Source organism: Thermobia domestica, chromosome 10 (assembly GCF_964235325.1).
Source record: "Thermobia domestica chromosome 10, izTheDome1.hap1.1, whole genome shotgun sequence".
NCBI lineage: Eukaryota > Metazoa > Arthropoda > Insecta > Zygentoma > Lepismatidae > Thermobia > Thermobia domestica.
In genome coordinates, this window is record NC_137463.1 from 261,105,040 (window position 1) to 261,123,043 (window position 18,004).

The following is an 18,004-nucleotide window of genomic DNA, read 5'->3' on the forward strand; positions in this document are numbered from 1 at the left end:
AATATGGTTGACTGGATTTCCTGTTTGCAATAGTCCTCAACCAAGCTGGAATGGATATATGCAAAGTACTTCACGTCCTACAGGCACTTTCAGCGTAAGTAAAATTGTTCCAATACCATTCATTAATTTGGACCCTAATAATTTGGACACCTTGTATTCAGCTTTGAATTTTGCTGCACGACAATGCATTCAAAGAAAACAAATTTGTATCGTTACATTTGACCAACCACTCTATATGAAATCATCTCAAATATTAGCAGGAGAAGAGTCCACGAGTTACTTGTCGTCTGTCTTACTAAGACTAGGAGGGTTTCATCTCCTCATGTCTTTTCTGGGAGCTATAGGATATGTAATGAAGGGCAGTGGATTGGAAAGTTTGTGGGAGACCATATATGCGAAAAATACAGTTGTCCATATGCTATCTGGCCATGCTTTCTCTCGAGCTGTACGTGCTCATACTTTAACGGCAACAGCGCTCCTATCTGTTCTCATTAATGAGAGTGAAGATCTTAAAGAAGACGCCTTAGAACTTGCAAGGTTATTCCAAAGACTGCTTGCAAAGGAACTATCACCTGATGAAGCAGTTTCCACAGATTTCATGAATCAGTTTGTTCGAAATTTTGAACTTGTATGCGAGCGAATGAGAGCCGAGAGTCGAACGATCTCCCTTTGGTTGCAGTATTTTGAACAAGTAACTTTGATATATCAGTTCATTCGAGCAGAAAGAACGGGAAACTGGCCTCTTCATGTGGCAACAGTTATGAAAATGATACCATACTTCCATGCGGCAGGACACATCTTATACGCAAAATCAGCACATTTGTACGCACAGGAAATGCTTGAATTGGAATCTCGCCTATCTCCTGAAGATTACCGAAAGTTCACCATGGAAGGATACTTTACAATCAGAAGAAATAACTGTTATTGGTCAGGAACGTGGAGCGATATGATTATAGAACAATCGTTAATGAAGAACCTTAAATCAACAGGCGGCTTAACACGTGGGCGTGGCATTACTGAGAATACTTTAATGAAGTGGATACTGTGTGCACCAACATGTATCGAAGTTGCTCATGCTGTTGAGAGTTTAGCTGGAATTATTCCTTTGTCAACAGATCATGTAGAACTTAGAAAAAGCCGAAAGAGCAAGGATGCGTCTGATACAAGTATTTTAATACAGTGGCTAACACAACACAATCCATTTAAGCAGAAATCAGGGGCCCTTATTTGTCTGTCAAGCGGACTTGTCGGTGGATCTGATGTAACTTGTGATGAGGCTCTCACGAAGGGAAGAGCATCAATGGAAGCATTTGAAGGCAAGGATGTATTTACTGCTTCCTTACGGAGAAAAGACAGAATAATACCTCTAGCTGCAGTTAGTTCAGGAGTGAAAATTAAGAATACTACTGTAGTCATCCATCAGCAACAAATCTTTAATCGTATCGTTTGCTCCGTAAAAACTAAAAGTGAGCTCAAACATTGCTTCAAATTTGAATTAGCACCGAAACCTCCGTCATTATTCGACGACGTATCAATGCGAAAAACGAAGAAATCATCAATCATTCAACTGTTTAAAGCAGACAAATTAATGCATGAAACGTTACCATCGATTTGCAAGTTTGTTATAGATGGTGGACATATTTTGCATTCATGTCAATGGCCTAGGCCATCAACTTATGGAGCCATTGCAAGTATGTATGTGTCATATATCATTTCTCACTATGGTACAACCTGCACCGTAGTTTTTGACGGTTACCCAGACAATCCTACCACTAAAACACAAGAACAGAAGCGACGAGCAAGTAGAAGGACATCAACTGATATTCTAGTGCAGGACCACATGATTACTACTACTACTCAAGAGGAGTTTCTTGCAAATGAAAACAACAAACGATGTTTCATAAATCTTCTCAAAACCAGGTTAGAGGAAAACAAAGTATCAGTTGAAGAAGCCGAAGCTGACGCTGACGTTCTCATTGTATCAGTCGCACTACGAGAAGCTGCTATGGGAAGTGAAGTTGTTGTTGTAGGTTGGGATAGTGATTTGTTAGTTTTACTGACTGCTTTATCTACACCTGAAAATAAAATTTGGTTCCTAAAGCCTGGTACAAAACATGCGAACAAAAAGGAAACTGTAGTTTTTAACATCTCGAAGCAAAAATCTGCTTTCAAAGACGTTTGCGATGTTTTATTATTTGCTCATGCAATGAGTGGTTGCGATACTACTTCGGCGCTTTTTCGGAAAGGGAAGGTAAAAGTTTTGCGTTTATTGGAACAGAACGAAACCCTTCGAAAAGAAATGAGAGTGTTTAACTGTAAAGACTCAAGCAAAGAAGAAATATCAAATGCTGGAGAAAAATTCCTTCTTGCATTATATGGAGCTCGCCGTTGCACGTCATTAGATGAATATAGGTATTTCTACTATAATCGTATCGTTGGAAAGCAGCAGCTACATTCTAAGTTGGAATTAGGAGTATTACCACCAACAGGTGCTGCTGCCGCTCAGCATTCTTTCAGAGTCTATTTGCAAATACAACAATGGCTAGGAAATGCATTAGATCCTACCGAATGGGGATGGAGTTTTATTGATGGTTCACTGAATCCCGTTACCACAACTCTGGAACCAGCACCAGTTACTCTTTTGAAACTTATTTCATGTTCATGCAAGTTGTCTTGCCGAAAAAGATGTGAATGTGCTACAAAAGGTCTTCATTGTTCAGCAATGTGTAGTAACTGCCAATGAATGTCGTGTGAAAACTGTCATGATGTGAACGAATTGTATGAGGATGAAGGTGAGGTACTTTGATTGTGCTGGTGACGTGAAAATCTCAAATCTTAATATCTTTTCGTGTACTATCTATTTTTTATACTCCAATATTTTGCAGAAAATATAATTGAGGAAAGGTACGTAATGGTATACTCTCTACCCAGAGATATTTTATCCTCTATACTAAATTAATTACGGATTTCGAACTATTATACAAGATGTGGTTAATATTGAGAAATTGACGTTATTTACATAAGACAAAAAGGACAAATAAGAGTGAAGTTTAAATGTTAGTTTTTTGTGTGTAACTCTAATGGGATTGGATAAGTTTTTTTTTCTTTTAAAAGAAATCAATTATACTAAAGTTTAACAAATAAAGTTTTGTATGTGGTTATGCAACCCGTAAAGCAATATTCATTTATGTTTAGAAAAATAATCATATCTTCGTTACGGTTTGTCATAATGTAACCAAAATTGCGCTAAATGAAAGAACAAGTTTGCATCTTCCTTTTAGTTTATGTACTGAAGCCGGGTATCTTGCATACTTTTAGAGCTATTTCTCAAAATATGTTTTTGTACGTTTCAAAATCTTAATTATTTAATTATTTTTCACTTATGGAAACAAAATATAGCAATAATACTACTATTTTCAGATTTCTTATTTATTCCTCTTTAATTTAGTGGAAGTTTCATGACAATACGTCAATTAGCAAGGAAGTTACGGCGTTTTTTGTAAATATTTGGAAAATCCGCCATTTTCCAAGATGGCGGCCAGAGCACAGCATGAATTTTCGGGGACTTTTAGTATATTGATTAGGACATCATAAGGAAACTTTTTGCAAAGTTTCTTGCTTGTATGAATTTTTTCCGGGTTCGCCCAAATTTTGACCTTCATTTACTGTACTATTCGGGAAAACCCACGACACATGATGTTCGTCCATTACGAAGTTCACTTGGCGCAGGCTGGGATCGAACCAACTGCCTCATGCATCAGAGGTGAACCACTACGATACCGCGGCCCGTTCATTATTATTATTGATAGTATTAAATAGTAGTGGTAGCACTATTGGCATACAGTTAACGATTCAATACACCGTACTCCCATTAAATCGTTCTTTACTTTAGAGGTTTATAACAAACGTTGTCGCAATAATCTTTTCGTTTCTTTTTTTTTCTTTTTCTTTCTTTTTTCTTTCTCCATTCAAAGCGTTTCAACTTTAAGACGAGAAAATAAATCGTAACTCACTGAATGCTCTCAGAAAAAAGGAAATCCGTAAAGTAAAGTTTGTGGTAAAAGTTGTTTCAAGATTTAAAGTTCAACCATAGAATATGAATGATTAAAGGACCGCTGTCTGACATATATCATAGAATAAAGAATCCCATGCTTTCAGATACTCGTCAATAATAGAATATGCATATCTTCCTTATTTTTCAAGGTCAATCTATTTTCTTTTAATGACGAATAAAGAAAATGAAATGGAGAGAGGAATAATAATAATAATAATAAGAAGAAGAAAGAATAAGGAAGGAAGAAAGAAAGAAAGAAAGAATAGAAAAGAAGCAAAACTTCTTTTTTTTACCTTCGTGACCGTAAACCTCATTAAAAAAGAACTTGTCTATTATAGTTTCCGGAAAAGCGTTGTAAAAGAAAGATCTGAACCATTTCCCCCACCGCATTCCCACTCCACATCAACAAACTTGGCTTCTGGGCTGTCTCAATCAATCAAAATGCGTAAAATGTATGTAACAATTTCCTAATAACTGACAGACGAGAAGAACTGACAAGACAGAATCCATTAAATAACAACCGTCTGTTGCTTGCATGACGTTGCCTGTTCTACGGCCGTTTGTTACCAAATAATCTCTTATTTTTGTCGAGGTCATTAACATTCCCTCATCATTTCACTCATGAAATACACAATAAAAATTCATAACTCTTTCCGATTAAGAAAAAAGAACAAAAAAGCTGGAAATATTCAATGATGGTTCTTTAAAGATAATCGATTCTAGTATTTTTCCACACAATAAAGATATCACTGTGGTTCACTAAAGAAGTGGGTACTTCTAGGCTAATACTCAAGGTCACAACTTCGATCTCATGCTAGCGTTCACCTCTGCTGCATGGGGTCCCGGGTTCAAACCTTGCTCCCGCCAAGTGAACTTTGTGGTGGACAAACACCGTGTGCGTGGGTTTTCTCGGGGTTCTCCCGTTTCCTCCCACTTTCTTCATTCCACCATTTCATTCATTTCTCATAATCACCGTCTCCTTTAGCTTAACCGGCATAATCGTGGGACGTAAAACTCAAAGATTTCGATCTCAGGCTACATTGGCCAGGGATGATCGCAGGCAGGCTTTAGGGCAGGGAGGACAGATTTATTTTTTTAATTGAAAACGATACTGTTAAAATGAAGAATGTTAAATTTTGGATGAAGAGAGGTAAATTGGGGAGCGAGAAACTGTTTTGTATACAGGGTGTTTAAAAAGTCCGTATACTACCCCTGGATTTAAGTATCCCAGAGAAGAATGTCAATGTGATTTTAGTTTACTCATTTAGTACATATTAAAGTTGAAATCTTCTGGTTTTAGATCCCATGATTATTCCCTTTAGGCAAGATGCAATAATTGGTGGAGTGATAGTGTGGGAGGAAACGATTGTACCCCGATAAAAACCACGGTCACGATGTTGTCCACCACAAACTTAGTTGGCCGGAGATTGAACCAGGGACCCCACACACCAGAGGTAAGCATTCTACCACCGAACCATAGTGCCCCCTGAAGAGTAAATGAAATGGTTGAATGAAGAAAGTAAGACGAAACGGGAGAACCCCTAGAAAACCCACGCACACGGTGTTTGACCACAACAAAACCCACTTGACGAGTTGAGATCGGACCAAGGACCTATTATAGTTGAGCACTAACATTTATGATAGATCTGTGTGCTCCATCGTTCGTACAGCTACATAAATGCCACTATAACTGCAACTACTCACATTATTCATGGCTTCAGAACTGAAATGCTGCACGTGACCTTGAATGCAGAGATACCAGACAGACAGGATACCTTGAAAGCAGAGGTACCTGACAGTAATGTTTGGGACCATGAAAGCAGCATTCCCAATACCACAACTAATATCGCAATGAGAGTATTCTCTGAGGTACTCTGTCTATAGAGATACGGGGACTTTTCGGACACCCTACATTTAGCGTTCCAAGTACAAATTCCATCTTCAAACTTTTTTTTTTCTTTTTACCGAAACTGGAAGCAATAGATGCCGTATCAGTACTGGTTTTAATATTAAGTCCTTATACTTAATAAGTCTATCAAAGTTTCATATATACTCAGATATGAGGATAGCGCGTAGCGAATCAGGTGCTTGGTAGATTTTTTCTGAAGAATATTTGTCTGACAGGGTACGTACTTCATGTCTGAACGAATAGTTCATCATCCTTTATATTAGTGGTTCACAACCAGTTTCGCATATTCCCATGGAGTTTCTGCCGGTATTTTAGAATCTAAAAGTCAAGAAAGATTTGAAAATTAATTAAAATCAAATTCGAGACAATCTGTACAAGTGATCGTCTCGAGCTTCAGCAACAACGCTCGATACTTCACAGAAAAGTACGGTTTTACACTATTACGATTTATATTAGTACGAGGGTCATTTCATAACTAATGCACACTATGACATCACCGCTGAGTCTATGATGAAATCGAGGTAAACATTTCATTAGCTGAAGCTGAGGTCTTGAAGCAGCAGGACGTGTGCATGTGCGCTCTCTAATGAACACGTGACTAGTGTTGGAAATGATGGCGGCAGGTGTCTCGGTTAACGTGTCTACTGAAGATCAGAGCTCGTACATAAAGATTGAAACGTTACGTAGTAAAATCCCCATAGAAATTCACAGTGCCTTACGTGAAGTTTGTAGTGAGACAACAGTGGACTGCAGTACAGTTTCTCGTTGAACTACTCGTTTCCGTAGTGGTCATGTGAGCATAAATAATGATGCAAGACCAGGCAGACCTAAATCATTAACAAATGACAGAAGTGAGCAACTTGTGGCAGATGCACTTGAACAAGATTGCCGTGTGACATGTAAGAAGCTTTCTGACATTACTGGGATTCCATCTGCGAGAATATACCGAATTCTTTCAAATGATTTACAGAAGAGAAACATTCCTGCCCGATATGTCTTCTACGTCTTGACTGCTGAACGGAAGACGGTTGGGAAATGTTACCTCATGCTCCCTATAGTTCGGACATGAGTCCACCAAGCTACGACCTATTTTTAAAGTTGAAACAACGTATGTCTGAAAGAGTTTTTTTTTTTTTTTTTTTGCAACCATTCTAAAGCTTCAGAAAGACGGCGTCTTTGATAGAATACATAAGATACCTGGGTATTCGGATCCCGTCATTGCCAAGCAGGAAGATTATATTAAAGACCCGTAGAGAGATGATCTCCAAACAATAAAAGTGTAAGTTACACAAAAATTCATTATTTATGAAGTGACCCTCGTATTAACAAAAAAAAAAAAAAAAAAAAAACAAACTAAAAAAAAAAACTAAACAAGAGTGTCGTTCAGTAAAATCTCTGAGTTAAAAAAAAAATTGAGAACCACTGCTTTATATGATAATGATAATATACAGCTGTAACAAGATTTTAAAACCTTGTTATGGGTAAAAATAAAATTACATACCGTACGTACATTTCTCTTTGTTGTTTGACTAAAGTTAGAAAAGTAGGATGTATCTGTGATATAAACAGGAAGCAGAGGAAAATATAATTATCTTAAAATTAAAAATATAAAAGCTTGTTTTCTTATGTCAAACAAATTACAGAAAAACAAAGTGAAAAACAAATACACTCAAGACCTGCTGCCTCTTTCAAGGAAAAGCTCTACTTTGGAGATTGGAGAGTTCGATTTTTCCGTTCTTTATCTGCATGACATTTAGCTTTTCTGAGGTTTTCCACAAACCACCGCTAGAGTGCAGAGAGTGTCGTATTTCATGCGTAAAACACGATTTGCTTTCTTTCTCTTACATAACGTATTTTTTTCCTTAAGCTTTCGAAAAGCGACACAAAAGTTTTCTGACCAAGATTGCTTTGATACATTTCGCATACGCTGCAACGAAAGAAGATCAAAGTCTAAGCTCTCCCAGAATGGAAGAAAAGTTACTCAAATATGTACGAAGAAACGTAAGTGCAGAAACAAAAAATAGCATTTCGTCGGGAACGAACAACGAAAGACGGAAGTTAAAATGGCTGTTGTGGGAGACCCAACAAGTCAATGGCGAGATATCTTTCACAAAGTTAATCTAAAAGATTGCAACGAATACATAAAACCTACCTTTAAAAAATAAACAAAAAAAAAAAAAAAAAAAGACGGAAAGAAATTGCAGGTTACTTAAACGAGAAAATGAAACGGTTGTTTAAATCTATAATATACGAGGATTGTCAAAAATGTTCGGTGCAAAAACATTGCAACTTGCAACGGCGCCAAATTACCAAAATTTCTGTGGGTGTATATCAATGCCGGGACGTGTTATGTGTTTTCAGGGGAGCCTCGATATTTTTTATTGATTTCCTTTTAGTTAAAGTCTTCCATAAATACTATCTCGATATTTTTGATTGATTTCCTTGTAGTTAAAGTCTTCCATGAACACTATCTCGATATTTTTGATTGATTTCCTTTTAGTTAAAGTCTTCCATGAACACTATCTCGATATTTTTGATTGATTGCCTTTTAGTTAAAGTCTTCCATGAACACTATCTCGATATTTTTGATTGCTTTCCTTTTAGTTAAAGTCTTCCATGAACATTATCTCGATATTTATGATTGATTTCCTTTCAGTTAAAGTCTTTTATGAACATTATCTCGATATTTATGATTGATTTCCTTTTAGTTAAAGTCTTTTATGTACACAATCTCGATATTTTTGATTGATTTCCTTTTAGTTAAAGTCTTTTATGAACACAATCTCGATATTTTTTATTGATTTCCTTTTAGTTAAAGTCTTTTATGAACACTATCATAAAGGGATGCGCTGTGATAAAGTAAAATATACCGGTATTGTATGGATAAGTTGGGATTGCCCTAGCTCAGTTCGTAACACGGTTAACTTAAACGCAAGAGAAATGGGTTTAGACCCGGATCCAAAGTTAAGAATAAATTACTGTAATGATATTCTCAACATATGTGATCGTAACATTAAGTATATACTTTAAACAACTTACATGATGCACAATGATTGCCAGCAAAAATGATATTATCAACACGTTACTAAAAGAAAATACAATACTTACACAAATTAAAATAAAAAAAAATCATTTTAAAAACAAATAATTTTAATGGTATTGCAGAAAGAACTGTACAAGGATTTTGTTGTGAACGTAAATTACTGGTTGTCTTTCCACAAACATATTTGAAAGAAATAATTATGTTTTAGATGTTAGAAATTTTAACATGTAATCTCAATGTTTTAATTGCTTATTAATTTTTGATAATTTCAAGTGAGAAATATTTATTTTATTTTCTTTATATCATTAGTATGGGTGCTCGAGCGCCGGAGCACCCACGTAGTTGGCACACGTAGTATCGTGTGACTATCATAAGTAAAATTCTGGTTTAAACGATACAGCAAACCGTTAACCTTTGAGGTCCTTGTAATCTTTTTCCTAAATTATCTGCGTGCAAGTTTACTTTTCGCACACCACTCGAAATAATTTTTCAAAAATTCTAACTCTTTCACTAATTTTCATTTTTTTTTATCTCCTAAATGATTTGTGCTGGGTGATATGAAGAAAAATATACTCACTTGGCATAGATAAAATTCAAAGGATCCATCAGAAGTATTTGTTGAAAAATCACAATTCTTTTACCAAAAGTAAACCATGTGATGTGCCAAAAGTAAACCAGCACCATTATCTGAATTGCTCTGAATTAAATTGAAAAATTACAGCGTTTCATGCATAATAATAGATTTCCCAACAAATATGGGGTCCGGATGCATGGCATAAAACTACAATGCAAAAAGTAGAAAACAACTTATTTTAGGTGTCCACTAAAAATCACGAATGCTATCTAAGCGAGTCAGGGCAGGGCGAAGATAGTGGGCCTCTTGATATCGTGTGAGTGCGTCCGAAGGGAGAAGCTGCGACAACAATGGTGTATACGCTTAAGCGAGGGTTTTGGCAATAATACGAGTTTCAATAGCACTCGTCATAGTTTCATACTAGTAGCGTTCCACTTGTAAACAGAAAATATAGCTTCACTACACTGCGCAGAAATACGCTGCTGGCAAATAGTATCTGATACAGTATTCTTTGAAATGCACGCATTTATCTGTCGTAAACCATTTGTAATGATTTTACACTATTAATCCTACTCTTGTAAACACAAACTACAGCTTTATTACTTTGTATTTAACTCTATCACCTGCAGAAATTTGTTCTTTAAAAATATGTCTTTTCATGCAGAGTACTGAATTAATCCTTTAAATCTTCCAAAATGTGATGTGCCAAAAGTAAACCAGCACCATTATCTGAATTGCTCTGAATTAAATTGAAAAATTACAGTGTTTCATGCATAATAATAGATTTCCAATGTTAAAACCTATTGCATTAACGCTATCTATTAAATCAGAGATGAAAATCATAGTTGAAAGGTTTACTACTAGATGTAACTAACTAACTCTATGGCTTATGAGATCTGGAGGTTTCACGAAACGTTCACGAGAAATTTCCATTGACTTCTGTCCTTAGCCAATTAGATTCAGTTCCAAGTTTGTATTTCTATTTCTGCAAGATTCATCTTAATATTTTCCTCCCATCTGCGCCTAATGGTCTAATGGTCTTTTTCCATCCACAGAAGCCGCTAGATGTGGTAACAAGAAAAAAGCTGCTAATACTCGGTATTGGATAAAATCAACTGTAAAACGTTGCGTTGCTTGACATCGGATTGGTGCAGTCAAAATTAAATATCAAGTTTCATTGTTTTGTTGTTTATTTCAACTGCAAATACAATCTAATATTGCTGATACTACATTTGAACAAGACATAATATCTGCAAAGTAATATGACTCTATATCAGTGATCGCCAAACCGTCGATCGCGAGCTGTTAGTAGTTCGCGGGGACATTTTCGGTAGATCGCGTTAACACTCCGGTTGGCTAACCTTGATTCCTCCAGTGAGTTGACGCTAGCGACAGGGGGCGCTGACAACAACTGCTTGTTTCTCTCGTGCAACAGCCATTGTCAGCCTCATCTCACGCTACGCTAGCTCAGATATTTCATAAGTTTGGTGACCACTGACCTATAGGCCTACCAATAAATTACAATGGATTTCTGAAAGTAGGAAGTAATGAAACAGTTTACACAGATTAATTTGGTTGGAAGACCGACGTAGAGGTGCGAAATTATCTTATCCTTATATCAATATTATACTTTGTTATATAAGATATTGCTTTAACTTGATGAATAATAAAGAAACATAATAATATGAATGTTAGCAATCCAATTAAAATGTAACATAGCATTTGGCTCAAAAATAAACTCAGGCAAACTAAAGGTTGGTGTAAAGAGACAATCTTTGCCGGTAGATGTCACTACAGTCTTCGTATCTCTCTTATGTATTTTTTACCTTTCACAAAAATTCACGATTTCTTTTACAAATTTCAACCTAGAGATTTAAAATTTTTAGAAAAGGAACTTCATAACCTATCGAACATAACAATCCATGCCGATTTTTTATTTCGGCTTTTCTTTATTTTTGAAACAGTTATATTGTTAAAGGCTTGGATATCCATTTCAACATCAAGCCATTTCAACAATGAAGAAAATTCTAAATAAAAAAATCGGCACGAATTGTTGCCTTCGATAGGTTATGAAGTTCCTTCTCTAAAAATTTGAAGTCTCTAGGTTGAAATTTGTAAACGAAATGATGAATTTTCGTGAAAGGTAAAGAATACATGAGAGAGATACGAATATTGTAGTGACATCTATCAGCAAAACTTGTCCGTTTAAACAAACCTTAAGAGATGAGCCGAAAAGAGTGATTCTATAATATTTATAGAAATTGAGTCTCTATCATCTATCTTTCTACTAATAGAATATGTTCTTTATGTAAAAAATGACCAGTTCAGAGTTTAAAATAGCAGGAATGACACCCGGAAAAAGATACCTTAAGGTTGGTGTAAATTGATAAGTTTTGCGGATAGATGTCACTACAGTATTCGTCTCTCTCATGTTTTTTTTTTTTTTTTTTTTTTTTTTTTTTACTTTTCACCAAAACTTACAATTTTCCTTACAATTTTCAACCAAGAGACTTCAAATTTTTAGCGAAGGAACTTTATAACCTGTCGAAGGCATCATCTGTGCCGATTTTATTTAAAATTTTCTTCATTGTTGAAAGAGTTCTATTGTTAAAGGTTTGGATATCCATTTCAACATTGAAGAAAATTTTAAATAAAAAATCGGCACGGATTGTTGCCTTCGATAGATTATAGAGTTCCTTCTCTAAAAATGTGAAGTCTGTAGTTTGAAATTTGCAAGAGAAATAGTGAGTTTTCGTGAGAGGTAAAAAATACATGAGAGATATACCTAGACTATAGTGACATCTATTGGCAAAATTTGTACCTTTAAACCATCTTAAGTCTTTATATTGGTATGCTGTCTGGTAAGTAAAGACAGATCTTGTTATAAAGTATCTCGTGATGGTCGTGGCAAAGCTATTGATCTGTAGACTGGATCGAGGTGGAGGATATTATCAGGTGCATTTTTTTTTCACATGTACTTCAACAACTTCAGTCCGCTTCAGAAGCTTCCTCATTTCTTTATTTTGTCATCATTAGACAAGTCTTAAGCATTTTGGACAGTGATTTGATATCTTTGAGGACATCGGTTTCCATCTGAGGTACCATCTTTCTAGTTTTATCACTGAAGCTAAATATTAGGGTGCAAAAGATCCCCCGTATAATTTACTGTTTACTTAATTGCACTGTGGGCTGAATTACTATCACTATCCGTGATTAGGGTAAAAAATCTGAGAGAGATCTCTACGATTGAAGTATGATTTACTAATGTTCTTTCGTGATAAGAATTAAACAATCGAAATAGATAACAAACAAAAAGTAAATAGACAACAAGGAATCAAAATAGAGCAATCAAAATAGATAACAAATATCAAATAGATAACAAACAATCAAAATAGATAACAAATAAAATCAAATAGATAACAATCAAAATAGATAGTTAAACAATCAAAATAGATAACTAAACAATCAAAATATATAACAAACAAAAACAACTACACTGGCTTACGTCTGCTTGTTTATTTATTAATTTATTATTGCTACCTATTACAGGAGTTTATCCCAGTTAGAACTATAAAATTAATATATCTTAAAATGAACAGTAGAAGAATAAAAAGAAACAAAAATAAAAAAGTATCCACAAGAAAACATCAGCATATATAATGGCAAAATGCTAAATGTGTAGGAAGAGAGCAAGATATGAATAAAATACCAGTAAGAGAAGATAAAGAAACTACTAAATCACATACAACAAAAAACAATAGAATATACATTAGAAGTTTAATATAATTATTTTTTGAGAACAGGAACAGTGAGATACTTCTAAAGTAATTTTATAAAGCCATCTCTTAGTAAAGAGGCATGACAGAGTCCATAAACTAACTAATCAAACACAATTATTAATAGATACAATATTGTTACTAAACAAATTCAAAATAGTAACAATAGAAGGGTTGTTAAAATATTAATAACTTACATCGTTATTATATTAAAATTAAATTGCCTTATATTGTCATTTTGTGAAGAATACTTAATATTGAGGGCGTAAACTGAGAATCGAAACCTTGACTGTAGGTTCTCCGTCTACCTAAATCTTTAGTTGATTTCTGACAGAATATTGCGAGGAGTAGCGACAAACATGGATTGAAGAGAATAGGAAACTGATAATTAAGTGATAAAGAGGTTTAAATTTCATTACTTGCTTTTATAAAGAGTATAAAGGCTGTGCTTGAGATACGAAGCAAGGAATCTGAAACTATCGGATAAGGTAATATGAAAAGGCACTTACAATGTGATCCTTGTGGTAGCTGTAGTAAACATCGAAGGTTTCGCCCCCTCTGTAGCTTATGTAACTTCTAGGCGAATAGCAAGTCTAGAACTGAAGTATAGATTTGAAGTGTTTGTTGAGTGAACGTAGGTGCTTCTTTTATATAAAATGTCCTTGTCTGGAAGTTTCATGTGTATGTCTGATAGAATAAAATAAGTTTAGGGGCATATTTTAATAAAGCAGACTAGATTCTGGAAACAATCCTGACTTAATTCATTCAATTCAGAAAGTTAATATTTTGAACTGAAGCCAGCCTTGAATTGTTTACATAGATTTTTTTATATAAAAGTTGAAATATTTACAACAATTTCGGAGTTTTTAAAATTTGATATACTACAATATAATAAATATGGAAATATCGTTTAATATCGCTTACACCCAATGATGGACAGCCTATTTCCCGAATACGATTTGCAATTCCCTTACGTCTGGTTGTGACATGAAACAATGAGTTTAAACAAGCTATCTACTTTTGATAACTGAAAAATCGTCACTTTGTGGCTTACAGCACTTTGTGGTTTGCCCGGTGATGTGTGGTGTGCGGGGTTCCTAGATCGACCCTAAGTCGTGTGAGATTGTAGTTTACAACATAATGTGTTTTCGTTTTCTTTCGAGATTCTCCTGTTTTCTTTCTTCATTTCAACTCTTCTTATTCTTTCATTACTACTTACTTTCATTAAACACCCGTCTTTTTTTTTTTAACCTAAAGCAGCGTTTCCCAACCTTTTTCAACTTGCGGCACACTAGGGGTGTAACTTGAATTCTCGCGGCACACTCATAGATATTATTATTATTTACAAATATAAAATACCATGCTATTTTTTTTCTGTGAATACTGATCTCCTTCTCACCGAGATGAAAGCTCGATCACTGGTTTTCCCCTATGGAAATTCATTATGTTTATTTTTTATTCTAATTTTAAAAGAAAAAATAATTGCAATGAAATATAGGACTCAGATTTTTAAAAATAGGCTACTCTTTCTTATTCGAAAACTGTATCCAACCTTTCACTAAGAACGAAGATCACTAAATAACGAACGAATAAACAAATTTGTTGTACTTTTAACTTTGCTGTTTTAACCAAAACTGGTGCATATTATTCCAATCACACAGCTTGCAATGCGTCGAAGTCAAAACACAGCTGTGCGAATGAGTGTTATACGAACGTTCACTTAACGCGTACCGTACAAGTGCTTCCATTTCTCGGTGTTAGTATGACTCTCAATTGAAGCGTAACATAGCAGCTAACTGTGAAAATGTGTACGAGCCGAAATACTGTCTGCTACACAGTAATAGATGTAGAATAATATATTACAATTACAGTAATTTTTTCCATGGTAGAAATTCATAGTAATGTGAAATACAAAAATGTACATTTTTTTCTATGTCTTGCAATTTGGTTGCTATAGAATTAATAATTTTGTTTCGATTTCCTCGCGGCACACCGGTTGGGAAACGCTGACCTAAAGAGTACAATATTGTAACATTAAACTGAAGATTCCATTCCATTTTTTCTGAATATTTATAGAGTTAAATTAATATACTCGATTAGAGGGTTTAATTAAATTTTCCGATAGTTCGGTCGATTGAATTAGAGTTTAACGTCCTCGTCACTTAAGACTACAATGAAACTTGAATCTGCAGTTTAACGTGGTATCCACACAATATGAACTCTAATCGGCTATCGAACACAAGTCTCTTGCAAATGAAAATGAAATCTTTTAGTTTAACTAAAAGAGACGATAATTAAGGCAAGAGAATGATGATGGAAGAACTGGTGAAATGAGAAATTGGGAGGAGACGAGATAGTGGCGTAGCAGCTGCCCCCGCAACCCTCGCAGTGCGGGGGGGCCCGAGGTATAGGGGCCCCGAAGTCTTGCGATGAATAAAGATTTAAAGAAGTAGAACTTCAACCTTACTTCTGTCGGCTTTACAACTAGGGCCCCTTCCCTATACTTTGCGGGGGGAAGGGGGGTGCGCAAAAGTGTGCTACGCCACTGAGACGAGAGTACTTCGAGAAGACCCATGGACACGATGTTATCCACCAGAAACTTACTTGGCTGGGGATCGAAGCAAGGACACCATGCACCAATAGTAAGTGCCCTACCACTTAGATCAACCAATCATTCCTCAGTTTCTTAACCATCCGAGTTTTCCTTGTATAGTTTTTTTAAACCCTTACTAAAGTGGATAGGGACATAAACATAAATATATCCATCACAGTTAAAATTCCAAAGGTTCTCCTACCAGAAAACAAACCCGGGACCACGTACACCAAAAGCTCACGCGCTAGCCGTGGGGAGAGCTACGACTGGTCTACCGCGTACCTCACAAGTCTCTCGTCGAAAGCGCTTACCTTACCTAACTACAAGGAATTAAATAGCATAATTTTGGAAAACCTATATATGAATTATGCCTCCAAAGATAATAAAATTAAACTTAAAAATATATTTAAATTCTTAAACAATGAACTTTACAACTTCAAATGCCTGTTATTTTCTGTCTTTCTTCACAATTTCAATAACTTGGCACACAATGCTGATAGGATCTATCTATCTATATCTATCTATCTATCTATCTATCTATCTATCTATCTATCTATCTATCTATATATATATATATATATATATATATATATATATATATATATATATACACTCAATATACAAGATTTTGCCATAGCTTTTCATTAAACACGGTAGAAGAGAACGCTTAAACGAGGGAAAGATGATGATTGAATTCAAATTCATTTTGAATACAAGGATTCTGCTTATAAATTGGCTACATTCCTTATGTCACAAAGAACCTTCTTATTCATCTGTGATGAAGCAATATGTAAGCATTTGGATGGTCGCTTTGGAATTCTATTGATTCAAATTTTCAACCAGCAGGGTGTTACGCAGTTGAAACTCAACGATGACAACAGATCAAAATATCTTTTTTTTTCTTTTTTTTTCAATTCCGTTCTTGTCACTCTTATTTTTCCTTGCTCTCATTTCAAAAAGGGGAAAAAATATTGGGGAAAGAAGTGTTTAGATGCGTGGAAAACAAATTTAACATGTTGAAGAAAGTCTGGCAGGACTCATACGTATCTCTAGTTCTTCATTTCCTAATCTCGTCTTCTTATGAGGTTTCTATTAGGATGTCCTTCACATCGCCAAACTGTCGCTCATTCTGATTGGCTGTGATATCTAACGAAACCTTGGAATTCATTTCTATGGATTCTTTTTTTCTTTTCTTTTCAGAATCTATGTATTTTTCCACTAACCATTGATATTTTACGCTTAAGACTTCTATTTTTACTTTCTGAGTTGATGAGGATGTTTGTGTTTGGAGTTTAACGTATCCCTTTTCGGATGCTCTAAGAGATGAATGAATCCTCCAATACCCTGATATCCATGGAAGGTCTATGAAATAGTTTTGGTGTTACGTAGTGCGTATTAGATGCAGTTTAAATAAACTGAAATGGAATTTTTATCAAACTTAAGATTTTGTATAAAATTACAATTAACATCTAAGTTTCGTAGTCTGGATTCGAATTCAATGTATTACCTAAGAAACGAACCCAGGACTCCTACTTCAAAGGAAAGGCCACGTATGAGTTAAGTATATAATTTGTGGCATTTTAATTGTCAAAGATCGTATTTTCTTTGCTATAAAGAAAGGTCTTAAAAACAAGAAACAATTCCTTTTATAGTATTTTGCAAAATTGAATGATCATATTTTGCTTATAAAAAAATACCACCAATGCGAAAATTTGGGGATATATCGAATATGGACCCGTAACTAACACAAATCATCAATGTATACTTTGCTGTATTTTATTCAAATTTGCCAGTTTCACTTTCTCTAAAGCCTTCTGCTTTTACATTTTAAAAGTGTAAATTTCAGGAAATGAGGAGAAAGTATAAATTTAAGGAATCGAGGAAAAGGTGTAAATTTCAGAAAATGACGATAAAGTGTAAATTTCAGTAAATGAGGATAAAGTGTAAATTTTAGAAAGTGAGGAGAAAGTGTAAATTTAAGGAAATGAAGATCATCGTGTAAATTTAGGAAGTAGGAGAAAGTGTAAATTTCAAGAAATGAGGATATCGTGTTAA